The sequence below is a fragment of the Bombus flavifrons genome, chromosome 13, assembly GCF_040668555.2.
Source record: "Bombus flavifrons isolate JBK064 chromosome 13, iyBomFlav1_principal, whole genome shotgun sequence".
Classification (NCBI taxonomy): Eukaryota; Metazoa; Arthropoda; class Insecta; order Hymenoptera; family Apidae; genus Bombus; species Bombus flavifrons.
The window spans coordinates 11361240-11381694 of NC_138454.1; positions in this window are offsets into that span (position 1 = coordinate 11361240).

Genomic DNA, 20455 nt, shown 5'->3' on the forward strand with positions numbered 1-20455 from the left:
AACGCTCTTGTCATTTCTACATTAACAAATACCATATCACGTTCTTTATACAAATAATCATCTTTATTCTACGATAATTCTTTAAATAACATCCAGAAATCGTCCGATTATCTTGCACACAGCAGCAAGCAAACTCTACTGCCATGAAATTTCGACTGATCAAACTTTCCGCCATTTGCTTAAAAGACACGAGCAATCCCATTCCCGTGGGAAAAAGAAGGCATACGCGAGGAGTAAGTACATCAAACTATCGGATCCTATTCGACCGTCGGCAGAAGCCCTCTGCCATTTAATCCTCTGGAAAGAAAAGTGTATTACGCAATTACGAAACAACCGAATTCTTGCGGAAAGCAGCGCGAGTTTTCAGCTTGTTCCCCGTATCGATGAGCTGGATTCTCCGTGCATCCCATCCACTTCGCTCCAACCACATCCCCTATAATATTCGACGCCCGTTTTCGCAAGGTGCAAACAGCGGCGATGCGAGAAAAGTTTTCAACCAGGATAAACAGAGGTTTCCGCCATAGGACGAGAACCAGGCTACCTCCATAAACGGCGACTGTGAAACTGGCGTGGAAGAAAGTAGTAGTCGAAGATATAAGGGCGTATGTTCTGACATTGTTGTCACGATACTCTAAATCGACCCAAGTTTTATCCAAAAGGGTGAAACATCGACGCGAGTGAAACATTTTCCGCAAATTGTTCGACATGTACGGCGAATCTGCCGTACGCGGCGTTCGAACGTGAATTTTTTCGGGAAATCTGAAACCCGTGAAATTATCCATTCGCGTTAATTTGCTTTATTACTTGCGTTTTATTACTTTCGTTGCCAGGTAAACGCGGTTTCTCCGTTCTTTTTATTCTTACCGAGTAACGTTCCGTGTTGGAAATTGGTAGCAATTTATTTAATTCTAGTACAGTTCGTGGCAATTCGTTACGTGTTTAGATTAACAACATCCAGTTAGCGAAAAACGAATGAAAATCAATGACATTAACCAGAATTTAATAATCGTCTCGGAAAACTAGTTACGCAAAGTCAATTTTAATGTTGCGCGGAATATTTTGTTCTTCTCTTTTCTATATACAACGAGAATATTACGCGATCAATCGTCGCAGAATTTTTAGTAATTACGACGTTCTGTTACCACGGCACAACGCGTAACTTCGAATTAAGGTCACTTCGTTTTAATACGTATCCTTTATTAGACACAGTGTCGAACATATCGAACATGTCGTTCGCAACAACCGAAATAACACGACAGAGCTAACCATCGACTCACGTAGATATAATAATCGACGAGTAACGACGTGTGCGTGTTTCGTCCTGCCACGAAGGCTCTCGGAGGACTGTCTCGCGGTACTTGATAAGGTCGGGTAGATGTGCACGTGCATGGTGCTAGTGAATATTTCCGTTATTCCGGTACAGTATCCTTTGTTCGCTGAATCTGTTGTGTAGATCCAACGTACATACAACGTGCTTTTAGTCTTTAGAAGGCGATATGATCCGTTCAGAAGCTACGTAATTAGAGGATTGAAGTGATCGATTGAAATTTCGATTGAAAAATCGATCGAAACGAACGAAGGATCGATTTTTCTTCTTTCACTGCGCAGATATTTTTAATCCTACGAACAGCTTCGTCGGTTACGTAGCACGCGGCGTTGCTGATAAGTTTTAAGGTACGAGACTTACTTCTTCGACTTTCTTCTTTTTTTCCTTGGTTTGCGGAGAAGCGCGATAATTGACAGTTTCCACGAAGACGGATAATATCCAAGACGAAGGATGATATTAAAGATGGATGCAACGAGTGCCATTCCTTTCTTTGCCAATTCGTCGATCGTTTTATCACTCATCGTGTCGTTTCCTCGAGTCTTCTTTGAATTTAGGTTTCCGTCAATCGTTGCTTTGACTTTTTGAGAGAAAGAAAGCCGATAGAGGAATCGCGATAGCTATGGAAAGGATAAAAAGGCCATACGTAACAATAACGTTGACTCGGAGTTCTAAATTAGATAAAGCTACCGTGAAACGATTCTCATTGATCCAAATTTACTGGCCCATCCGCGAAGATCTCGAAAGTTCGGAAACTAACCGAGCTGTTTTGCGGGTATCAGTTGTTTTTTATGTCTGGCTGCAAGCTTGTCGGAAAATTATAGCCATAACATTTCTCGATTCTTTTTAACGTTCCATACCGAATCGATTGCTCGCGAAATACATTCGAGTTTAGTGCAATTTTACGAAAGATTGTATACGATGAAGAGAAAGTTGTCGGTAAAATTAAACGATGTAAGTAGTTTGTTTTAAACGCTTGTAAATGTTTTATCTTCTTTCTTCCGATAAAAGCAGTAGTAAAAAGAATAGAATAATTTTCATAGGTATTGAATTTTTAGTTAACGATCTGCTACGTTTGTAGTAAAATTCCTTGTCATCTTTTATTAAATTCGGTATTCTAGCGTTTTTCAAATTGAAGTTTCCAATTCCGTCTCATATCGAATGTGTTTCCAATAAATTCAACGCTCCGAAAGAAGAAAAAAAAACAACTTATTCAATATTCCTGTCTAGCAGGTTTATTTAAAGACTTATTTTTATCGTATCGTCGCGTTTAACTTTTGTTATCTTTTATATTATTTCTTCTCTTATTTTCTACAAAAGAACCTACATGAAATAAATGGCGCGTAAAATAAATCACCTGAAACTTTTAAGTGGCAACGTATACGCATAAACGTATTCTGCGATAGTTTCAAAATAAAAGTCCACGAACCATTTTTACCACCACTCGAAAATCGTGTCATCGTTCGATTTATAGAACAAGCGTTTCACGGAAAACGTCCCGTCGATGATTCCCGCTCGCCGACGAAACAAAGCAAACGGACGAGCAACGAAACGCGATAAAACTTGTTTCGTTCGTTACAACGTTCCTCGGGCTGGCGTGGTCCCGCGTGTGCTCTCTAATTTGTCAGCCCTCGTCAACCTACCCCCTAAGAGCCCTTTCGTCGCTGGCGCAAGAATCACGCCGAACCGAAGCGGGTCGCGGTACGTGGATTTGTGAAACGTGATTCGCGTTCTCGTTCGTGCGCGTCCAGCAGAATCAAAGAGTATATGTCGGTACCGTGACTGTAAATCAGTGGTATGGGCGCCGAGTTACGAGCAGAGGAGAAGAAACGCTGCTGCAGCACGAATGCTACCGAAGGTATTAACCCCGAAATTGAGCGGCTGTGGTCTCGTTCGCGAAACGAATGCCACCGGTTCTTCGTTTCCTCGCCTCTTCGATTCTAACGTCTTCCGAACTTTCGTTGTTAGGGGACCCGCTATAGTCAAGGTACGAATGCCTCGAGAAGCTCTTTGCGATTGTAAATTGTATAGAAGACAGGAGGAGCTAGATCAGGTTAAAATTGGAGAAGCCAGTTATTCATCGATAACTAATTGCTGAATTAAACATAAAAGTATGGATTTGGAAATGCATGTGCTGTTACATACGCTACGTAAGTTACACAGAGAAGAGATAAAAATTGAAAATGAAGTTAGTCGTTTATCGAGGAACTTCGATCAAATACGAAGAATTTTGCGGATATATTGCTATGCGGCATATAAATTGCATAGGGACAACGTAAACATTGGCCAAGATGATTATTCATCGAGTATCTTCTATGTAATATAACAATTGAAAGTTCGTGCTATATCGGACGGTCATGAGGATGCTTATCGAAAGTAGTTGTTTAAAATTTCGCGCTAAAATCGGAAACAGTCTTTCTATCTTTAGTGGTTTAACAAAATCGTTGAAATATCTGACGCGCTTACTTCGTGTACCACGCTTTATAAGGTTGAAAAATGCCACGCGCCGCAACTGCAAATGCCGCTAAATTTAGAAATTAACGACGTTGCATCCAAGTTTCATCGAGATCTCCGTGCATAAACAACCGAGTTGTCTGAACGCGAAAGAGGACCGTGAAATATTTAATCAAGTTGTTGGTAATAAAATAAGAAATTCGCACGCCGAGCTTTTTGCACGATATTACACGCCTCTTCGTAAAAATACGACGAAACGATTTCATATAGCTTTTCCAAACGGCAAACAATCTCTGCGTTCATACGTTTCTGTATGGATTTGTCGAATACGACGATTTACAAGCATCTTGTACCTCGGCCTGCACATATGAAATGAAACAACATGTAGGTAGACAGAAATAAGTTTGCGAGAGCCAAGGAAAGGATTCGTAGCCATCTAAGCGAAAAATTGTGCTTTCAGACAGTCATAAACGTGTCAGTTCGTCTCTCTGTCGGCTATATAATGTCAGATTAATGCGTTAGCAACTTACCACGAAAGAAAAGAGGGCATGCGTTGGTCCCCAGGTGCGTTTTCTCGAACGCTACATTTTCCAGCCGATCGTAAGACGTCGATCGTAATAACTCAGTGAAACCGATTTCCTTTCGCTCAGGTTATGCAGAATATACAAGCTATCGTATCTTTCGACTTTGTTTCTACAGAAATTTGTATCGTTGAAATGTGACATTAAATTAAGTTTCGTTTTATTTTGTCTTTTATTTTTAATGTTTCGTTGAAGTTTGTATTTAGTATTTAACGAGCCAATATTTCTCATCAAATTTAATCGCGTCGTTAATTATCAACTGTATCAAAGAACAAGAAACTTACTATACATCACTATACATTATCCTACGTGCTACGATATGTCTGTGGATAGCACAACATAGTCGAACGTTTATTTATTATTTACCTCTATCAGGATGTCTGTTCAAAAGTAACTTTATGATCTTATGGAAATTGTTTCTTTATAGTTAGATAGCGGACACCTTATCAAAATTAGTGAAAATAAATTATTAATAAAAGATAAATTAAAATTCTGTTAGAATTTAATCTTGAAATTAAGATTAATAAACTGTGGAAGACACAATGTTTGTATTGAAACAATACTATATGATTTTATTAAACAAAGTTATAGTAAAATACAAGTAAACGTTATGAATGTTGACAGTTGGCTAGTTATTCTCAGACTGACTAAGTGATCCATGGCCCTTGAAAAGATTTTGAATCCCCACTCTCTATGCAGTAATGAGTGTGACCTATGTGGATGTCTTTGTGGCGGCACGTGTCACGGAACCTTCCAGCAGCTTCGCGATGCAAAGCGCTATGCCGTCAAAGCGCGACACCGACGTGCCGAATGTTCCGTCCATATCCTTATACTTCTTCCGCCGAATTCTCGGAAGAGCATGCACGCGCTAGCAGCCGCGGTACATCTAACGAACGCACGCTAGTGGGGATAGCGCTGGGCAACGAAGGGAAGAATCCGATCGATCGATCACCTCATCTGTACGCGATTAATATCGTTGTATTCCAACAAATTCAATACTGGAAAAAGAGAAGTATTAATACCAAATAGGTTAAAAGTTACAACGAAAGCAAAGCGATACGTTACAAAATATTAAAATTTATCGTAATGTTTCAATTTAATTCACGTTAATCGATTGCCGAATATTTTCGTATATTTCGTACTAAGTTTTTAAAATATACAATCGGTCACAGAAATCGGTCATTTTCAATTTCTCCGGATACTTTGAGTGCGTAATATTCAACGAGCGTATGTAGACTTTTGTGACTGACTGTACGTAATTGGTCACGTATCCAATTGTATTTTTCAAACAGTCAGAGCCATCAAAGGCACCGGATAAAATGAAAAATATTTCTTGAAATATTAAATTTGCTGAAATTTTAAAACTACTTATATATAATTTTACGTCAATTATCTAACAGATTTAATTTAATATTTTTGCGACAAACTGAAGGTTCCGAACTATTCGGCAGATATTCTTCGGAATTTCTTCTTAGGAATCTTACAACGTTTCCACACGCTCGGTTGCGATCTATTCTACATTTTTATTTTTTCGTATCTTCGTCGAAACGAAACATATTTAAGACAAACTTAACAGAGGTGAAATTACAAGAAAAATATGGAAATTTCATGGCTCGTTTATACGTGAAATCCACCAATCGTAAAAGAATACGAACGTACCGTTACAATAACATTAAGACATTTTAATTAATTAATTACATATACGTTCTTACTTTTAGGCTTTTAACTTTTAAACTGTACTTTCAAATCGTAACTTTCGTTATGTAAAATATTAAAATATCGGAAGGCAGGAAATTTCAAAAGCTATACGAGTTAATAAATTTTTATGGAACTTCAAATACTTGAAAAGTCGCGAAATAAATTACGCATCCACTCTTTTTATTCTACTCTGATATGGTACTCTATCGCATTGACGGTACTCCGAGAAATACAATTTTGATAAAACGTTCATGGTTGAAAGTAGAAATTCGTTACTCGAACGAAGAATTTAATTTCACGAGTTGATTCGCATACAGCGAAACGTCCAATCGCATCTATATACATATTGTATATACTATTCCCTGTGTCATTGTGTATCGTAGATTCAAATAGATTCAAGTAGATTCAAATACAAAGACACGAGGAAGACATTTTTTGAGAAAGAAACAGAGATAGGTATCATTTGCGGTTTAAGAAAAATTTACTCCTGTTTATTTTCAATTTCAAGCGATATATGACGTGACCGGTTCTCGTGTTTAACTTTAATTTCCAGTTATAAATTGGATATTTGGGATCAAAGTGAGGCCATCCTATCTATGACCACTGCTATACGTTCGAATATAGCCAGTCATTGCTACAAACGCCAAAACGCTTAAAACATATTTCGTGGTCTTATCCTCCGCAAACCACTTTTCTTACTATCGAACTATGAAACGCGTCTGCCGTTGAGTCAAAAAAAGTCTAGCGATCATTCGACGTTATTCCGAGTATCATAATCTCCAAGCATCGATCGATCGTGACGCGTCGTCCAAATCTCAAGACAGAGATTCGCTGTAAAGTCAGTAACAAACCAAATATAAGTATCGTTCTGTAATATCGTAGAATAGCTTTGATTGGAGATCGGCTGAAATTAGAAAACACCGTGTACGTCGTCTTTTTGTGGTTTGTTTACATCCAAGAGCGCCTAGTAACAGTGACGCGAGAAAAGATAAGCAGCGTCAAAACAGAAGTACGGTTTCATATTTCAAGGAGTGGCAATCGAGAGGCCAGAGTATGTGAGCCGAAAAGTGTGTGTGTGTGTGTGTGTGTGTGTGTGTGTGTGTGCGTGCGCGCGCGCGTGTGTGTGTGTGAGGACGAGAGCAAGAGCGAGCACGACCGAGCAGGAATGCATTGGCGAGGGTCAGAGTTGATCGAGACGTCGAAGCATAGAGTCGTTAGAATTGAGTTGCGAGTGTTGTCGAGTGTTAGAGTTGCTAGTGAGAGAGAGAGAGAGAGAGTTACCAAATAGTTGTCAAGTTATTTGATGTAAATACGAGCGTTGCATTTAGTTTTCCTGTTAATCGAACATCGTTTTTCTGTCTAACTAATATCTGTATTTTCAATCCATTATTAATAAATTATAATTAATCGGACAAAATTACACCTTTAATATATTCCGATATTACAGTTCGAATGTATCGGCTGTTTGTTATTCAAAGATTTCTTACGGCAAGATACTTCGTCACGTAGCTTTAGTTTGTCGTCAAACGATACCAATTGAGATCTAATATTGTCGACGAGCTCGTTGAAAGCGGCGGAATGCAGAATCAAATCTTTTACGATTACAATAAGCGTTCGTTTACGAGAAAACTGTTCCCGTTAAAAGGAAGAATGGATAGAATTGAATAAAAGCTCTGATATGATCACGTTTATATTTTGTTGTTTTTTTCTCCCTTTTTTTATGTACCTACACGCGCGCGTGTGAGTGTAAAGTAACGATAGTTCGTAACGAGCGTAGTTTTTTATTCGAGTTACCTATCATTTGTTCCAAACTATTCCCTTAAAAGCAATTTTTTTACTATTTTGCGCATAAAACGAAATTTTTACTTTTCTGTCACGGATATTCCAGCTGAAAAATTTGAATCCTCCGTGCGCGTACCGAGACATTGACGCACAAACGAAATTTTACTCTCGAGCTCCTTCGAAAAGGATTTTTAGTTCTGTTAAAAGGAACTTTCGACGTTTGACTTAACGACTGCAATGGCATGTTGTTAATGTTAAAGGATGTCCCACGTTTGTAAATGTTTTAAATAACTTGTACGTTGGTTTATGAAATGTATATTTAACGTATGTCGTATTATACGACGAAGCAATTCTCTTTAATTTATCGAAAGCAAGAATTTAGGGATTAAAACGACTCGACAAATTTCTGGTATATTTTTGTCGATCCTTTTATTTCGTCATAGTCGTCACAAAATTATCTCGTTATTCCTTTCAATGAATCCTTTCGCACGCAATATTGCCAACTTAATAAAACGAAAAGAAGTAAACGAATTATTCGCTGATTCATTTGCGAGACCACGCGATTGAATTAAACGCGTAATTATTCCCAGCTTACTTCATCGTTCCACCAATGACAACACCTTTCGTTCCTATTCCCTCGTTCACGGCATCACCTTTCAATTTTTTTCGCCTCCATTCAAACTCATTACAATTCCTTTCGATTCAATGATCATTTCATTTACAGATTCACAAGTTTGTTCATTAAAATTCGTGCATACGCTGCAAAGAATTTTCTTTTCAATGCTCCTCGACAAATCTAACGACAAAAGACGTGGCATGCTTCTCGTGCCGCGTAGTAGTCGCAAAAATTCAGCTCATTATTATCGCGGCAAGCATTCTGACGCCAGTAATTATAACAATAATTCGAATAACAATGCACAATCAATTAACGTAGACGAGTGGCTGGGAGCAACGGTCCAAATGGAGGATCTTTCAGCGTCGCGTCGCGTCGCGTCGGTTCCGTTGTTTCTTCCTCGTTGTTCCCACGAAATACGTTTCGCGTCTTCTTTTACGCTATGTTTAAGATTTGCGGTACGCCATACAAACGAAACGTTATGCAAGCGATATACATAAATGTAACGAGGTGACTCGTTTGCACGAGCACTCGCACCTCCAGCAACAAACCGAGATATTATTCAAAGTAATTACATCAGTTACGAAAGGTTCGTTATGCAATAACTACGATCAATTTGTACAATCACGCGACGAGGAAAGAACGAGCTTTGCACCACCGAATGGGGAAACCAGCCCTACCCTAACGAGTACTAGTTTCAATATTTGGCAAAACAGGCCGTGTGACCGTGTGGACGAGCAAGTATGGAAATGCGTAATGAGCTCGAATTGTTCTAGCAGATTTTCAAGGTGTGGATTTTGTGTCGGGAAGTTTTCAGTTGCTACCCTATACCGAATTTAAGAGAAACGATAATATCGAGAAAATAATGGTCAACGTGTATTTATTGCCGATGCTTCGTCCATCCAACACGTACAAAAATTAGGAAATTGAAATATACTTACGTATTATGTAAAGAGAAAGATATTTATTTATTCGTCTCTTTCGTGCAACTAAATATTCGGTTTAAAAATTAGTTTCTACGGATCAATTGTGAACCGATTTAGATCTTTCTAGCAAGCTTTCCGAATAAAGGCAATTGCTCGTTAAATTTATTATGTAATTCGATATTTTGCAACTTAAGAGAAGTAGAATTCCGTTTTTACCAAGATAATAAAGTACAACCTACGAACAGAATGATAACGAGAGAAAAATTATCGCATGAAAAGTTACTTAATTATCACCACGTTACGACTCGATTCTACGGTAAAATAAAATTGTAAAATGCAGAAGTATTCTGCGACGATTGCGACACTCCTGCACGTACGAGAAAGAAACTGGAAAACAAATTGTTAAAACTTCTGGTTCTGTATCTTCTCCTGCTCCGAAACTTATCCTCGAGAGTACATTTGGATCGACATCTCTTGAAATCAGTTGGCGACTTTCTCTTACACTTTAACGACTTAAACATATTTATCGTTCAGGAACAATTTTTACGTTATCTCTAAATCAAGGGTTAAATTATTATTTTCTCCTAATCAATCGTATTCAGCTATCCGAGTAGTTTGTACATACACCTAATTTCTTTATTTTATTTAAAACTTGTCGCTACTTCGCTGTATAGAAATATACAATTTATGGCAGAAGCGACGGATAAGAAATAAATTCGCTACAACGAGGATGCTAGAGCTTCTACTATCGCGCCGACGGACAACGACTATGTAAAACGGTATAACTTACGTATAAGTGCTTCACGTCATGCACACGCTGCTGAATTGGGGAAAACAACTGCGAGATATGTAGCAAGAAGAAGAATATCACACCAGGTATGTTCTATTTACGTAGTAACGTAAGTAACGTTAATGCATAGGGTAACCCGAATAAAGAAAAGTTGAGGATATTCGTGGAATCGTATTTAAATTCTCAGATTCTTTAGAATCCATCAGCTGCGGTAATTTTTATGTAAAATTAACGTCTGAATAACGGATGTACCTAAAATATATATTTCGTACGAAGCATAGTCTACAAATGTAATCGGAGTGTTCTATATTTAAAAGAGATGTAAGAAAGTTGTCCGTTTTTCTAGAAAATAATTTTACACGTTATATTTCGTAGATTTTATTCTACGTTTAACATCGTAACTTGTATATAAGCTATAACGGTGAACGTGGCACATGTTACGAAATACGGTTACTTACTATGACAGCTTTCCCTCCTAACCAGGCTGAAACTTCTCTTCCACTTCTGCTTTTATCGTAACATACTTCCATTGGAATTAATTTACAAACCTGTGTCAACTAAACGTTTCTTCATTTTCTCAACACGTATTAAATGCTTCTGAATTATTTCATTCTTCTTTTGAGTCACTTCGTATCATCTACGCGAATGCTACGATTAATTGCCGTTAATCCAAGCGTAGATGTAATCGACTTGTTAACGAGACATCTCTCTACCCCCTCTCTTTCTTAGCCACTTTTTTCAATTTCATATGCAAAGAGTCTCTTGTTTCAGCTCCTATCTCACCTCCATGTAGGATAAATGATGTACGCGTTTCTTATTTGCAATGGACGAGCGAGTAACGCGAAATTGATACAATTTTTGGACGTTGATAATGTCGAAAAATAACTTCTCTTTTTTCATTTGAAAGAATTTTACAATCAATTCTCATTGAAAATTATAAGTAAATTATTCTGGCGTGGTACTATAACGTAAATAATAACTATTTATCGTATGTTTGATTCTGGCTGAATGTAACGTTTAAATCCCACAAATAACTGACCACGGAATGTAGAAAAAACGTGGAACAACAGTACCAGTCGCTCGTAGTTATACAATAGTACTTGAGTTTATTATGCGTTAATTATTCGTTCAAGGACGGTATTCCTCGTATTTTATATAATCAATGTAGGTGTAATATTTTTCAACAGTTGGATGATTTAGCCAGCTGTAGCAGTATGGGTAGCAAAGGTGAGTAACCTTAGACATTTATCACAGTTCCAAAACTTTTTTCCCAGCAGTAATCCCCAAAACACGTGTTTGTCAGAAAGAAACGGGGTCGAGGGATAGAGTGTTTAAGCACGAGATGCCATAAACCATCCTGGTGTCACTTTTTGGACACTCTTCCTTCGCTGACCGCCTCCTCTCTCCAGCCATGTTATCGTTGAGAATTTATGCCAACCAATAAGAAAAACTTTGTTATTTCCAAAGGAATCCTAGGATCGTCAAGCAGACACTTTGATTATAGCGAGCAAATAGCACAATTTGAAGTTTCCTTAACTTTTTATATGTAACGGAATATTTCGGCAAAAAGAACGCTAATAGTCAAAACGAAAATTCAATTAGTTCCGATGAATCTTATGGATGGAGAATGATCGATCGATTTAATTTTAAACCATTCTCTTAATTTATCAACTGTACGAATATCGTGCGAATATGAATTGGCTCTATCCTTTGAGAAAAAATATTAACAGGTAGATAGATTAGATTAGATTGGAGAATAATAAATAAAAATGGAAAAAATATACATATGCGTATATGAGAAAAAGCGACGTTGATATGGACATGGAATAAATCTCATTGTGTTGCTTGAGAAGAAGATTGAATAAGCGGTTTTATTCTGCTCTTAGTCATTAGCATGTGCACGACCATAGCGAAATTCCACGCACGTGCGATGACCAGCCATTTTCACGCGGAATGAAAAAGGGGGTCCCGTAATCTGCCGGTGAAACAAGCGGCTAAGCGCGATAACATTCTCGAGGAACGTTCCTTCTCGTAATCTCTCGCGACTAAGTAATGGATGCCAGCCTGATAAAGTCTCACTCACACCACCGTCGACTAACCAGCGACCGCATCACCCTTCCGCGAGTAGTTTCAACTTCCCGCAAGCCCAAATTATACACAGCTAAATGATGGATGACTTCCCTCGCATTCCGAACACCCTGAACCTGTTCTGTTGGCCACCGTTCGTTTCAAACACCAAAACTTCCGTTTTGACAACTATTGTTCAGGCCCCCGAAGTTACTTGCAAAAACATTTTGTTGCACGTGCGGCGAACGAGATTCGTGCTATCGTTATCGCTTCGAGCTGTGATAGTTGAGGTAATTATCCGCCATGGATTATATCTGGAGAGGTATAACGAATGTTGTATAGCGAGACATAAAGTAACTGATAAAAATAACCAGAATCAAAGAGCAAATTTTATCCGATACTTGTTTGTCAACGGACAAATGATAAAAAGAATTGATTTACCGCGATAAAAGGTAGATTTGTTGAAAAATCTTGCCACCGCGTTTTTATTGTGTATTTGAAAATCTTAGAATTTTATTTACAAATTCTGGTAAATAATCGACGATCGATATGTACGCATCTTCCGAGTGTCGGACAAAATATTATAGACGACCGTTTAATTAATTGACTCGGCGAAGTCAGCAATTATATTTTCAATTATCGTCGCATGGCGTCGCGAAGCTCACAGAAGTCGGAAATACGAATTGATAAAATTAAAACTATGATACATATTATTGAATTAATTCGTAGGCAATGTACTGGTATATCAATAACGTCATAAAGACGTATGTATGTATACAGCCTTGATAGTAGATCATTCCGTGACATTCTTTATTGCATTGCGCTTATCACATTTTTTTTTTTTTTTTTTTTTTACAAAACATTACTTCGTATATTTCTTTGTAAAGGACGAAATGTTCTATTTACATTATTCTGTATATCACACAACATGCATTCGTTTATTTTTGTACTTCACATTTTACATATCAGCGTAAATATCTGTGACAATATATGTTATTATTTGATGCGGCACTACCATCGGATTAAACAAAAGTGTTGAAACATACAGCAGTCTCATTTTCGTTACTTTCGACGACGTGCTTCATAACAGTATACATATCTACATGAAAATCTCATTATCCCGAATAACGCACAAATTTCCTTGAAACTCGTGCGATAAATGTACTTACCAGTCATTGTCAGCCAAAAATTAAGCGATATATCATATATTTTGCCTATTATACGAACATCGCATCTTTAATAATATTTAATTAATATCGTAAATGTATATATGTATATGTAATATGAAGGATGGAGTTTTGAAAGAGGGACCAGAAGCACATTTTACGGAATAATGAAATAACGTTTAATAAAAACATACATTACGGCGAAAATAAACATTGGCCATTTAAAAGCAATTCTTTGCTTTCCTCTATTCATACATTTGTACCTATATTTGTAGAAATTTAACGCAGGAGTTGATGCTTAGAGGCTTTTTATCGCACGGCTCGTGGTCACCGTATTATTTCGAAGTTAACTCTGTGTGTTAACTCCTCACACTGAGCCAACCACGACATTACTTTTCACTCTTTTTCAGTTTTACCACCTAAGTCTGGGTAAAGGATGGCTCGTCTGTAAATGCGAGCAGAAAGCCGCATTTATGAGCGTGTAATTAAAATCATGTATCTCCTAGACCAGCGAAATAAAAGTACAAGATAAAAGTTGCTAAAATGCTGTGGAATAAAATTGTCGGCCTGGCCGATCGATGCAAGCTAATGTAATGCTTATGGAAAGCTAATGTAAGTATTCGATCGAAAATTAATCTTGTTTATTACAATTTCGTTGGATACATGTACATTAATTTGAATATTTTAAAAACTTCGACACGTGGTTATTTCGTATCGTTTAATAATCATAATCCATATTCTTCTGTCAAATGTATTAAATACATGTGTAATAAAATCGAAATACCTACACAATTTTGCGATATTCTTCACATCTTTCGTGCCTGAATATTCGTAGTCGGTTGAACAAAATGATAATTTTATTTAACGATACATTCAAGAAAGAAACTTATAACATAAAGCTTGTGTTCTTATTTTCTGGCTGAGAATTCAATTATCAAAAAAATTAAAGTTCACGTTGTATCTACACGAACATCATAAAACGTCAGTACAAATAAATACAAGTAAATTACAAATAAATTATTAAAATACAAATAAATTACTTTAGATATAAAGATTAGTTAACGCCAATCGTCGATCTTAGTCGGTCAACGTGCAGTTGCCGATTTGAACACAATTCTAAAGAATATGAATCTCCGAGAAACTTGCCACATATCTGTGGTCAAATAACTGGCAAAGGATAATTGCGACAATGGTGAAAAAACTTTCGTCCGATTTCATTGTGACGATGGTCTTCCCGACACGTCGTAATTAATCGATGAAAAAAAATCGAATAGGACGAAGAACGCATAGTTGTCAACGCGTGGAACAATTATCGGACGTGAATTGAAGCGCAGCGAATTGAAGTGGCCATGAGGCAGTCCCGAAGAACGAGCATGGAAATCGGTTAACGACGACGACTACTAAACTGAAAAAGACACTTCATCGTTCTGCTCGATAAACAACGATTGGAGGTTGAAAATTCTTGCGCGCATAGACAAACCAGTTGTAGGAGCACAGCTATACCGTGAGAAATCGTTAACGAATCTAGCGAAAATCGTCAAGGAAGAAGAAAAAGAAAAAAGATCTTAGAAGACAGAACTACGTATTGGTTTTTCCTAAAATAATACGATTCCGTATAAAGAGAGAAAAGAAAAGAGAAAAATCTTCGAACCCGGAAGGATTAAATTGGCTTTTCTTTGGCAAAGGGTAGCCACGCGTGCAATCTACTTTCCACGCAATTACCGCTCCACCGACGACGCTTAGTTCCGTACAATGTTAATGGATCATCAACGTTATCGCGCTATTTCCATTGAACGGATCCAATCACCGAAAATTATTCGGTTGTCCAGCACGCCGCTTGGTTATCATTAATCTTCCTGGGCGGCTGGAGCGGCGGAACTTGGCCGCTATTTACAATCGGCCTTTCGTCCCTCTTAGACGACGATGTCTAGAGTTCAGAGCGCCAAGTATATCTTGAACACCGATGTGAAACTGAATTAAGTCGTCGAGAACTAAATTAACGGAGCATAGAAAATCCACGGGAGCACGTACGCGCACAACCGACTATGCGTGTCACCGTCGTTAAAACGTTCGAATTAACGTGGTTCTGGCGTTTGTGCTACAATGGAATTAATTTCCCGGGAGTTTCAGCCGCCGCTAACGAGTTTATGTTTATAGTTTACGTCGAGATCACGGCGCAGGATTCGATGACGACGATTTTCAAAGGCTGTTAGGTTCTTTTTGCGCGCGATGTACTTTGAGAACGAAGCCGTGAGTCGTCGGAAAACCAAGCCAAGTTATGCTACGCTAAATTGAACAATTTCAAAGGTTACGCTTCCTCGGCACCTTGGCGTTCGAACTTGGCATCTTCTTCCTACATTTGTTTCGACAAGTGATCGCTTGCACAGTCCAGGTTAAAGTTTACTATTAATGAAATATCCTATCGAATAAATACATTAGGAAGACAATTTTCACATCTCAACAGACACTACGATCAATTATCTTCCATTATTTACTTTCACCGTGATTCCGTTTATCGTGAATTAATTCGAATCGTAGCATTAATGACGAATATATATAGTTTACGCTAATCGTAGGTATCTCATTGTCATTGTACTCGCGATATTCGTATTCAGCATTTACCAAACGCTGTTCCAATCATAGCCGCATGATTTTCCTTCGGTCCACGGTGGATTCGTTCGACAACCGGTGCTTCGTATCTGGTATAATAATGGAAAATGCCGAGCAAAAGTCATTGAATTCCGAGAACCCGATCGCGAGTTCCGGCGCTTTCGATTCAGAAATATGACAACGACGGAGACGATGATGCTCGTTGCGATTACCCGCGTCGCATCGTCTGTCGATTTCTCCCTACTGAATAAAACGCTCGTCGAATTCGATCAGATTGCACGCCGCGCCGCTATGGAATCATATTTACAGATCGCATACACGTTTACGTCGAAAACGAACGATTTATTGGGTATATACCGCGTGCCAATAAATCTGGAAGCGTCACGTGTGAAATCGTGGCTTCTTTTCGTCGTCGATCGAGAAAAACACTGAGACGTTGTACGCCTCGATATTCTTTCCACCTTATCCTTTCCTGTTTTTCCGAATGACCGACGTTTCGAGATAAGGATGCCGAAGAAGAGCCAGAAATCGAAAGAAAGGAGAACGAAACGAAAGAGAATTACGCCGGCGTCGAAATCTCAAAGTATCCAGGCACTGGCCTACGCTTGACAAATATATTTTATCCCTTGAAACTTATCATCCAAGGAAATCATTATGGAAACTTATCATCAAGGAAATTTGCGCAATTTCATCTTAACACGTCATTTTTATTTTCTTAAATATAAACGAAATAAAGTTGAACAATTATAAATTAAGTGTTTTATCGTTGTATAACGTTGGGAAAAAATAGAAAAACGTGTGTTTTGCGAAGGTGTTTGATAATTACCGATGCCACAATGCCGCGTGCATGCCCGTGGATATGCCGACCAAGATAACGAGGTCAGTCTGTCGATCTGTAGACGACTGTTGCAGAATAAAGTTGGTAACGATAATAACGAGCTGTCTGCCTTTTTCCCCTGTTTGCCTCCACGAAACAAAATTCGTACGAGATAAAATTCCATCCATGAGATAACATCCAAAGTAAAAGTTAGATCAAAAAGTTTCATTCCAAGTATATTTCGCGTATTTCTAATAATTTAGAATAAATCTCAAGGATTCGTGAATCGAAAGATGCATTCGTTCGTAGATTTTCGATCGGCTAGTTATTCCTCACTGTCGACATTTATTCGGCATCGAAGCACTCGCTTTCTGTAGCGATGAATAAACAGCGACACGAGTCTTCGAGACGTTTATATGTTTTATGAGATGGAACGATGCGCTACAAGTATTCCGTTAAAGTGAAAATTTCGAACGCGTGCAAAGTAGCGATTTTCCTTTTCCCTCTCTCTTAAAGAGCAACGCTGTAACGATTTAATAACTATAAATGAATTTCGTATAATTATCGTTTTCTTTGTACAACGATTAAACGTTCGATGCTTCTGCGAAATTGTCATAACGCTGTTACGATCGTATTATATTGCCTACGAAGATATAAATTCCCAACACTTGTAATCGTCTACTGATAGGCAACTATGTGTATTACTGTAATATCAGAAAAAGGGGGGGGGGTATACGCCTGGTCTATCATATGTTTAAGTTCGAGTTTTCTCGAGATAGTATAAGTTGTAAATTTAAGGTATAAACTAAGAATCGTAAGAGTGCCGGGGAAGAGAGAAAGAGAGAGAGAGAGAGAGAGAGAGAGAGTGTATGTAAGAGTGTATGCCTTGGTGACGTCAAAGCTAAATGAGTAAAGGAGTGTGGGAGAAGGGTGCGAGTGTCGAGGGTGAGCATTTTTTTGACCTAGGAAGGCAGAAGTTGCGAGCCCAGTGTGAGAATAAGACAAAGATATTGTAGTCAGTTTTTGCATTGGGTATTGCTTGTTAAAATAAAACTAAACTTCGCTTCAAATAGAACATCCTTTCTTGCCCTCACTCTAGACTATTTAGATACTACATCTCGATATATCGTCCGAGGAATACGATCGCCAACGTTACAATTTTATTAGGATTATAAATTGATAGATTAGAATTATAAATAACGAAAGAAGAAAAAAAACGCGTTGCAAAAAATGTAGCAGTTCTAACACGAAATACGTTAAAGCTCGAACCCGATTTCCTAAATGTGTAATGGCGTCTCCTATCTCCGTGCCATCTATTCTACGTAATCGGTACGTCGATCGCCGGCTTAAACGAACTTCCCCAAAAGCCATGGAAATCATGAAGCGTCGAAAAATTGGATAAGGAAGCTAGTCGGAAAGGAAGTCAAGGGTACGTGCCAATAAGCGCATTCCGGAAGAGCGGGATTCATCCGTTCACGGATTACGCCGGAACAGATTCTCCATTTCCAAGGTGGTGCGGCGCGGTGCGGCGTTGCTCGATGATACGTCGAATGGCTTTGCTGCCCCTTCCCCGTTGCCAGGCTAAATTGCGTCTGTCAAATCCGCTCTGGTAAGTCTTTCCTCGATATTACGGATTCCGTAACCGACGCCAACCACGCCGAGCGATCCTCGAGGCTTCGTTCCGTTTGCTCGTTCTTACAATCAGCGTAACATTCCTTGCAGCGCTCGCTGTCAGACCTCGAATCGGGATTATTCCCGATCGGTCGCGTGTGCCAACCTCGACACACGCATCCTCGCCCGCTTGCCGCCAGTTTTTCGCAGTCACGTGGAAAACTTTCAACGATACCATCGTCGTTCTCTCGACTCGCGACTCTTTCCAGAAAGTTTCCTTTCGAGAAAGAACGCGTTATTATCCGCGCCCAGACCCGCCACCGTGGCGATTCCAATCGTACCACCGTTTGTTTTGACGTTAATGGACTGCGTGGAATGAAAAATGGTCTATAAAAATTGGTCGTGTTTGCTCCACTCTTTCTTCTACCTTTTCTTCGCGTTCGTGCTCGATTGGATTGTTCGAGGGCGAGCGTGTCGTGGAGTGTGTGTGTGTGTGTGTGTTCGTGTACGAGTATCAATTAACACGTTCGCTTCGTACGTCTTCGTCGACAGTGGCTCGCGAGAGTATTTCAACGCTTATCATAGGAAACTTCTGCGTATATTGCGTGTGTTATGTTAAACATGTTGAAATTTCTTTATCGCTGTTATGATTACGAAACATAGTTGAAAACGTATGTCTACAAAGTAGATTCGAACTAATCTTAAAATAAATCTTAAAATTTTCTGCATATCCGATACCTTTAAAAGTAGCTTCGGATATTCGTTCCAATTGATTATATTAGATACAGGATGAAAACTCCCGCATCGCTTTTCCTTTCCCCATCTTCTTCTTCGTTTCATCCTCGAGTATTGTTACTCCAATCTGATGAAAAACATCGTTCTTTTTCGCGATATCTCCATACATCCAACTGTACGAGTGCGGAGGTTCTCGTTTCATCAATCATACCTCGAGCTTTCGCGTTCAGCGTGAGCCCAGTTGAGAGATAAAAAATCATTTCAGTTTAAGGATCTCGGTTGATTGAAAGCTGGAATCGTCGCGAAACTCACGCGCCTTGTACGCAGCCAAGTAAATATATACTGTGTATGTATGTATGTATGTATGTATGTATGTATTACGTATACTTGGTAGAAGCGATATAGCGAGGTCGTAAAGTAAAGCATTAAGTAGAATCACCAATTGATATAGCCACGGTTACAGCTGCGCTAATTCCTCACGTACGTAGACACTTGTCGTAACTTTGGTAATAAATTATACCGAGCCACCATATAACAAGTCTGTCAATTCGTTCGTAACGTCTAACGTTTCAAACGGGATATTAATTCTCCGAGAGTTTGCTAATTTCCTATTGACTTTACAGATTTGCCAATTTTACGGTTCATATTTTCGATCACCACGAACGTCATCGTTCGGTCGTCCGCTATTTTGTACGGCAATGAGTCGTATCATGATTTTCGTGGGTTTGCCAAGACGTTTTCCCTGGAGGAAAAAATACCGGAACGATCCTCCACTGGTATTTTTGCCCAGAGGGTGGAGGGATGAATGGAATAGAGTTTCTTAATCTCTCTTTATTGGCTGTAACTGGCTGTGACTTCCGGCCGTGCCTCGCAAGCCAAAGCCTTTTTCTTGTCTTCGATCTTCGCGCTACCCCTCGTCACCCGCACCGCGCACCCTTCTTCATTTGTTACCACCCTATCAGCTTTCGTTCCACATCCGCGCCTTCGATAAGAATGATCGAACGAGATACCTACATCTTCCGAACCGATTCGACGCTTCGCCTCTTGCATTTTCCAAGTTTCATTTAGTCCTTTCCGTTTAATTTGACACGTGAGATCCAAGCGATCGCGTGACACGAGTAAATTGATCAATCGATTATACCACGGTGAGTTTTTAATTGGCTTTGTGAAAATAATCCGATCAAACGTGACTGCTGATGTAAATGTAATTTGCTTTGTTCGCGTGATAACGTATATTGCAAGAAAGAGTATATTTTTCGTAAACTTGTCTATTTTTAACGT